We start from the raw sequence: 9,231 nt of genomic DNA on the forward strand, positions 1-9,231 counted from the left end.
AGCACGGCCAGTTGGACTGGGGACAGCAAGGAGTCATCATGCCAGGTAGTCCTGAGGCATGGTCCTTGGGCTCAGGTCCTCCGAGAGAGAGAAAGAAAGAGAGAATTAGAGAGAGCATACTTAAATTCACACAGGACACCAGATAAGACAGGAGAAATACTCCAGATATAACAAACTGACCCTAGCCCCCCGACACATAAACTACTGCAGCATAAATACTGGAGGCTGAGACAGGAGGGGTCAGGAGACACTGTGGCCCCATCCGATGATACCCCCGGACAGGGCCAAACAGGAAGGATATAACCCCCCCCACTTTGCCAAAGCACAGCCCCCACACCACTAGAGGGATATCTTCAACCACCAACTTACCATCCTGAGACAAGGCCGAGTATAGCCCACAAAGATCTCTACGGCACAACCCAAGGGGGGGGCGCCAACCCAGACAGGAAGATCGCGTCAGTGACTCAACCCACTCAAGTGACGCACCCCTCCTAGGGACGGCATGAAAGAGCACCAGATTTGTAATCTTGCATGATGTCTACTTTGATGCTAGTTAACATTTTTGAATCTGGGAATAAATAGAGCCAAATATATTGATAAAAGTCACCTTGTCCGAGAGAGATTTACATGGTTATCAAAACGTCACGTCAGGGTAAGCCTACACGAAACACAGGCCTTATTAAGTGTTTCTAAAATCCCCTATGGGAAAAATGTATGGTGGAAAAATTATTATATCCATTTCCCTGTTTGACCGTTGGGCTTTAGGGGCATTATGACTCATACAGTGGTACTCTATGGTGCTGCTCATGACTCATACAGTGGTACTCTATGGTGCTGCTCATGACTCATACAGTGGTACTCTATGGTGCTGCTCATGACTCATACAGTGGTACTCTATGGTGCTGCTCATGACTCATACAGTGGTACTCTATGGTGCTGCTCATGACTCAAAACAAATGAGATGATCGTGGACTTCAGGAAACAGCAGAGGGAGCAGCCCCCTATCCACATCGACGGGACAGTGGTCGAGAAGGTGTAAAGTTTTAAGTTCCTCGGCGTACACATCACGGACAAACTGTAATGGTCCACCCACACAGACAGCGTTGTGAAGAAGGCGCAGCAGCGCCTCTTCAACCTCAGGAGGCTGAAGAAATTCAGCTTGTCACCAAAAGCACTCACAAACTTCTACAGATGCACAATCGAGAGCATCCTGTCGGGCTGTATCACCGCCTGGTACGGCAACTGCTCCGCCCACAACCGTAAGGCTCTCCAGAGGGTAGTGAGGTCTGCACAACGCATCACCTGGGGCAAACTACCTGCCCTCCAGGACACCTACACCACCCGATGTCACAGGAAGGCCAAAAAGATCATCAAGGACAACAACCACCCGAGCCACTGCCTGTTCACCCCGCTATCATCCAGAAGGTGAGGTCAGTGCATGTGCATCAAAGCGGGGACCGAGAGACTGTAAAACAGCTTCTATCTCAAGGCCATCAGACTGTTAAACAGCCATCACTAACATTGAGTGGCTGCTGCCAACATACTGACTCATCTCTAGCCACTTTAATAATGAAACATTTATGTAATACATGTATCACTAGCCACTTTAAACAATGCCACTTTATATAATGTTTACATACCCTATATTACTCATCTCATATGTATATAATGTACTCTATACCATCTACTGCATCTTGCCTATGCTGTTCGGCCATCGCTCATGCATATATTTTGATGTACATATTCTTATTCATTTCTTTACACTTGTGTGTGTGTATAAGGTAGTTGTTGTGAAATTGTTAGGTTAGATTACTTGTTAGATATTACTGCATGGTCGGAACTAGAAGCACAAGCATTTCGCTACACTCTCATTATCATCTGCTAACCATGTGTATGTGACAAATAAAATTAGATTTGATGACTCATACAGTGGTACTCTATAGTGCTGCCCATTTTTAAAATGGCCTATTGGCCACTAGAGGCCTCTATCACTCTCCGGTGTCAAACTCATTCCACTGAGCACTGAGTGTCTGCACGTTTTCTCTCCTCCCTTGTACTTGATTGACGAGGTAAGGTCACTAATTAGTAAATAACTACCCTCACCTGGTTGTCTAGGTCTTAATTGAAAAGGAAAACCAAATAAAACAGTAGGCCCTCCATGGAAGGAGTTGGGACACCGCTGCTCTAGTCTATGGCGTCTCCCTACTGAGCAACTCACCATAGAAAAGTTCCTCGGTCTCCAGGAGAGAATCTCAATCGAATACTCCTCATGTCCTCTTCCCTCTCGTCCTACTCAAAACCCATTGGAAGAGAAGGTCCGAGGGGAGGGACATCTGGCTTTCTCATCCAATGGTTTTGAGAAGGACGCGAGTGAGGACGCGAGGAGTATGCAATAGAGATTCTCCCTAGGACTTCACGGCCCGAAACATTGCATGGAATACTGTCAAAATATGCTCTTCATTCTTAGGCCCCAGAGCCTGTAGGGATCGGAGTTGATATTTGAATCTGACCTAAAGGAGCACATAGATTTTTGTTACTTAGTTTTTTGTTAATTGTTTGCGAACAATATGAGTGTCCCTCTGAATACTAACCCATACACTGTGTGGCAGCATGCACCTTTAATGTTTGCAGACTGCCATAATACCACAGAAGAAGAATACTTTTTATTTTTATTTATGGAACTATTTATTACAACAAGGTCCTGAGATGACTTGTGCTGTAGAAAACACTTGGTTCAGATCTCACTGCGGTGACTGTGCAGTTAACTCCCTGGGGTGTTAGTTTGGACTGTGGAATGAACTCACTGGGGTGTTAGTTTGGACTGTGAAATTAACTCCCTGGGTAGTTAGTTTGGACTGTGGAATTAACTCCCTGGGGTGTTAGTTTGGACTGTGGAATTAACTCCCTGGGTAGTTAGTTTGGACTGTGGAATTAACTCCCTGGGGTGTTAGTTTGGACTGTGGAATTAACTCCCTGGGTAGTTAGTTTGGACTGTGAAATTAACTCCCTGAGGTGTTAGTTTGGACTGTGGAATTAACTCCCTGAGGTGTTAGTTTGGACTGTGGAATTAACTCCCTGGGTAGTTAGTTTGGACTGTGGAATTAACTCCCTGGGTAGTTAGTTTGGACTGTGGAATTAACTCCCTGGGGTGTTAGTTTGGACTGTGAAATTAACTCCCTGGGGTGTTAGTTTGGACTGTGGAATTAACTCCCTGGGGTGTTAGTTTGGACTGTGGAATTAACTCCCTGAGGTGTTAGTTTGGACTGTGGAATTAACTCCCTGAGGTGTTAGTTTGGACTGTGGAATTAACTCCCTGAGGTGTTAGTTTGGACTGTGGAATTAACTCCCTGAGGTGTTAGTTTGGACTGTGGAATTAACTCCCTGAGGTGTTAGTTTGGACTGTGGAATTAACTCCCTGAGGTGTTAGTTTGGACTGTGAAATTAACTCCCTGGGTAGTTAGTTTGGACTGTGGAATTAACTCCCTGGGGTGTTAGTTTGGACTGTGGAATTAACTCCCTGGGGTGTTAGTTTGGACTGTGGAATTAACTCCCTGAGGTGTTAGTTTGGACTGTGAAATTAACTCCCTGGGTAGTTAGTTTGGACTGTGAAATTAACTCCCTGGGGTGTTAGTTTGGACTGTGGAATTAACTCCCTGGGGTGTTAGTTTGGACTGTGGAATTAACTCCCTGAGGTGTTAGTTTGCACTGTGGAATTAACTCCCTGAGGTGTTAGTTTGTACTGTGGAATTAACTCCCTGGGTAGTTAGTTTGTACTGTGGAATTAACTCCCTGGGGTGTTAGTTTGGACTGTGGAATTAACTCCCTGGGGTGTTAGTTTGGACTGTGGAATTAACTCCCTGAGGTGTTAGTTTGGACTGTGGAATTAACTCCCTGAGGTGTTAGTTTGGACTGTGGAATTAACTCCCTAAGGTGTTAGTTTGGACTGTGGAATTAACTCCCTGAGGTGTTAGTTTGGACTGTGAAATTAACTCCCTGGGGTGTTAGTTTGGACTGTGGAATTAACTCCCTGAGGTGTTAGTTTGGATGGTGGAATTAACTCTCTGAGGTGTTAGTTTGGACTGTGGAATGAACTCCATGGGATGTTAGTTTGGACTGTGGAATGAACTCCCTGGGAGAGTTAGATTGGACTGTGGAATGAACTCTCTGGGGGAGTTAGATTGTGACAATAAGATATAATTAGTCAGGGCTCCTTGCACATGTCATTCTGGGTCCTTATGTGCTGTCCCAGTCATGTCTAACCCTATTGATATGGTATATGAACACAACACTTCACAACGACCCCACTAAGTGTTTCAAGGTATTCCTTATGTAGATGTCAAGTGTACTTGATATCATTCCTTCCTACTTAAGTTAAGCTAGTTTTCTATTTGATTCAGATGTACTGTGTTGCACCGATGACTTTACTCTATGTATTTGATATGATACACCGGTTGAAGGACTCTACTGCCATCTAGTGGCTTCAATGCACACATTTCTAAGATTATACCTTAGTTTGCGTTAAGAGACACTTTTATTCAAAGTAACTGACTTGGAATCCTGTGCAAATAATAGGAGACAGACACAGACAAGTCACTTAACGTGATAATGATTTATAAAAGTATAAAATTCCAGTTACTTCCTTCCTTACATCCGGCTAATGCTGATTCTTTTCACCTGATCATAATAGCATGTTAATTTGACCTATAACAAGGCCAATAAATAACCTTATGTGTCCATGAATGTGCAACATGATGAAGTGTTGTCTGGAAGTAAATCAGCTCTTGTTCCATGTTCCGGACCAGAATTACTCTCCACTTAGCTGTCCGGGAGCACAAATCCTATTTTCCCCTGTGTGGGTGGGTGTGTGGGTGTGGCTGGCTATAGAGCAATGTGCTGAGAATGCTGATATATCTCTGGCTATAGCCTCACCAAGCCGAGTCCGGCCTCACCGTGTGTGTGTGTGTGTGTGTGTGTGTGTGTGTGTGTGTGTGTGTGTGTGTGTGTGTGTGTGTGTGTGTGTGTGTGTGTGTGTGTGTGTGTGTGTGTGTGTGTGTGTGTGTGTGTGTGTGTGTGTGTGTGTGTGTGTGTGTGTACGAACGAACGAACCGGACGACAGCTGAGATGTGCTTACAGCGCTCCTCTTTTATTTTCTGCCTGTCTGTCTTTTTAAAAAAAGCATCATTTCAGGATCGATAGAACGTCCCAGTCTACACACTGTGTTTCTATTGGAGAGAGAGAGAGAGACAGAGAGAGAGAGAGAGGAAGTGTTATATTGCAGGGAGAGGGAGGGAGAGAGAGAGAGAGAGAAAGGTAGTGTTGTATTGCAGTGAGAGAGAGAGGTAGAGTTATATTTCAGTGTGAGAGAGAGAGAGATAGAGTGTTGTATTTCAGTGAGAGAGAGAGATAGAGAGACACTGTGCTTCTATTGGAGAGCGAGAGAAAGAGAAACACACACATTTCTTTCCACAGGGTCGTGGGGTGAGGCAGGGATGCAGCTTAAGCCCCACCCTCTTCAACATATATATCAACAAATTGGCAAGGGCACTAGAACAATCTGCAGCACCCAGCCTCACCCTACTAGAATCTGAAGTCAAATGTCTACTGTTTGCTGATGATCTGGTGCTTCAGTCACCAACCAAGGAGGGCCTACAGCAGCACGTAGATCTTCTGCACAGATTCTGCCAGACCTGGGCCCTGACACTAAATCTCGGTAAGACCAAAATAATGGTGTTCCAAAAAAGGTCCAGTCGCCAGGATCACAAATACAAATTCCATCTAGACACCGTTGGCCGAGAGCACACAAAAAACTATACAGACCTCGGCCTAAACTTCAGCGATACAGGTAACATCCACAGAGCTGTGAACGATCTGAGAGACAAAGCAAGAAGGGCAATCTATACCATCAAAAGGAACATAAAATTCGACATACCAATTAGGATCTGGCTAAAAATACTTGAATCAGTTATAGAACCCATTGCCCTTTATGATTGTAAGTTCTGGGCCGCTCACCAACCAAGAATTCACAAATTGGGACAAACACCAAATTGAGACTGCATGTAGAATTCGGCAAAAATATCCTCCGTGTACAACATAAAACACCAAATAATGCATGCAGAGCAGAATTAGGCCGTGTCATGATGTTGCCTGCTTGGGTACTGCAAACCCCATCCCCCTCTCCCTGCCTCTCCCTTTCCTACCACAACCCATGCGGTGATCACAGAGAGATGTCGTAAATTCCTGAGAATCTCCTCATGGCCAAACACTATTAAGAGAGAGGGTAAACTTTCAGGACAAAGGAATTCTCTTCCACCTCACAGAACTTGAGGACCCGCCCCTGAGCCAGTTGGGTCAGAGACCATGGGACAGCCCCTCTCTGCTATCTGAATAAAAGCCAACTCTAAGAAATTACCATTAAACCATGTTTTTCTCCATTAGGAGGAGAATGAAGGTTGAGTACCATTGCTGAATCTTTAACCATACCACGTGGTTAAACTCTTAAGACGAATAAGAACAAGTCGTTGATATTGACTACTAGTCTGCAGCTAGGAATTCGGTATCATTGAACGCGAAGAAAGACAACCGCCGAAACATCCATTCTATAACGAATGTCACTCTGAACTCTCCACAATAACTACGACAGAAGGAACTCTAACAAAAACGAACTTCTCTCCAACGATCAAGACGACACACAATGAGCGTAAATATATATATATTGATTGCAATTGTTCCCGAATGAGTGAGCGTTCATGTGTAAGGATTAGCATGTCAATTGTTATAAAGAGTATACTCTGTAGTGACTTCTGAATCGACCCCCCCATCCATCCCTTTTGTCTAACAAGCCGCTATGCCGGTTCAGCCCACTAGGGCATATTTCTCCTATCATTTCATGTAACTATTTTAAGTTTGTGTGTTTGTTTATGCATTTCTGTGAATTAATTAGTTAGTAATAAATAAATTATTTAAGACAATTGATGTATGGATGACTCATAGTGAAGACTGGGTTCGTGCAGATAATCAACAATTTACGACGTTTGGAATGAGACTAACGTGAGGTAAAGTAAATAAATCATTAATTAGAAGACTATTGATCAGATATGAAAATATCTGAAAGGTTATATTGGGAAATTATAACTTTGTAATCTAATAACTTTCCCTGGTGCCCTCGAATTCATAGTTAATTAGTTACGTTATTACTCAAGTGATCGCGTAATCCCTAATTACAGGAATCTTTGATAAAAACTATAAGTCTTCAATTTAACGATAGCAAAGACACGACAGCCGATACCCGCTAATTATCAAAATCCAGAAAAGTGACGTTAAATTCTACAACCACCTAAAAGGAAGCGATTCCCAAACCTTCCATAACAAAGACATCACCTACAGAGAGATGAACCTGGCGAAGAGTCCCCTAAGCAAGCTGGTCCTGGGGCTCTGTTCACAAACACAAACACACCCCACAGAGCCCCAGGACAGCAACACAATTAGACCCAACCAAATCATGAGAAAACAAAAAGATAATTACTTGACACATTGGAAATAATTCACACAAAAAACAGAGCAAACTAGAATGCTATTTGGCCCCAAATAGAGAGTACACAGTGGCAGAATACCTGACCACTGTGACTGACCCAAACTTAAGGAAAGGTTTGACTATGTACAGACTCAGTGAGCATAACCTTGCTATTGAGAAAGGCCGCCATAGGCAGACATGGCTCTCAAGAGAAGACAGGTTATGTGCACACTGCCCACAAAATGAGGTGGAAACTGAGCTGCACTTCCTAACCTCTTGACAAATGTATGACCATATTAGAGACACGTATTTCCCTCAGATTACACAGACCCACCAAAAATGTGAAAATAAACCTAATTTTGATAAACTCCCATATCTACTGGGTGAAATACCACAGTGTGCCACTACAGCAGAAATATTTGTGACCTGTTGCCACAAGTAAAGGGCAACCAGTGAAGAACAAACACCATTGTAAATACAACCCATATTTATGTTTATTTATTTTCCCTTTTGTACATTAACTATTTGTACATCGTTACAACATTGTGTATAGCCATAATATGACATTTGAAATGTTGGCAGATAGCCTAGTGGTTAGAGCATTGGGCCAGAAACCAAAAGGTTGGTAGATCAAACAAGCTATAAATCTGTCGTTCTGCACCTGAACAGACTGTTCCTAGGCCGTCATTGTAAATAAGAATTTGTTCTTAATTGACTTGCCTAGTTAAAATAGAATAAAAACATATATTTTGGAACTTCTGTGAGTGTAATGTTAACTGTACATGTTTTTTGTTTATTTCACTTTTGTTTATTATCTATTTCTCTTGCTTTGGAAATGTTAACATGTATTTCACATGCCAATAAAGCCCATTGAATTGAAAGGTAGAGGGTATTATATTGCAGTAAGATGGAGAGAAGGAGAGCGAGAGAGAAAGAGAGAGAAAGGTAGTGTTATATTGCAGTGAGATGGAGGGGGAGAGAGAGAGAGAGAGACAAGGAGAGAAACAGAGAGAGAGAGAGAGAAGGAGAGGGAGGGAGGGAGACAGGTAGAGAGAGAGCGAGAGAGACAAGGAGAAAGGTAGAGCATTCTATTGCAGTGAGGGATAGAGAGTAACTTTTGTGAGTGTAATATATATACTGTTAATTTCTGATTATTTATTTCACTTGTGTTTTATTATCTATTTCACTTGCTTTGGCAATGTAAACATGTTTTCCCCATGCCAATAAAGCCCTTTTGAATTGAAAGAGACAGAGAGAGTGATTTATATTGGCCTGACTCAGAGGAGAGCATGTGTATCTGGATGATGATGGCGTCACCTAGAGGAGAGAGTCGCAGTCAGGACCACAGAGCCAAGAAGATCTGCGTCACAAATGGCACCCTATTCCCTATACAGTGCACTACTTTTGACCATGGCGCATAGGTCTCTGGTCAAAGGTAGTGCGCTATATAGGGAATAGGGTGCCATTTGGGACAAAGCCAAGGTGAATGAAGACATGCTGCGTCAGACAGAGAGCCAGCTCACAGCTTGTATAGGACAGGACTCTTTACAAGGTGCAGTTTCAAGTTAAAGCCAGTGGGTGGATACTAGCCCCAAGGCAGGCTGTGGTTATACTTGCTGCAGGACAGCACCACCCAACCAACGGAGAGGATAGCTCTGGTCCAGGGCATTAGTGCTCATTGTTCAACCTGGAGGAAACTGCATTAACACCCTGGACCAGAG

Source organism: Salvelinus namaycush, chromosome 14 (genome assembly GCF_016432855.1).
Source record: "Salvelinus namaycush isolate Seneca chromosome 14, SaNama_1.0, whole genome shotgun sequence".
Lineage (NCBI taxonomy): Eukaryota > Metazoa > Chordata > Actinopteri > Salmoniformes > Salmonidae > Salvelinus > Salvelinus namaycush.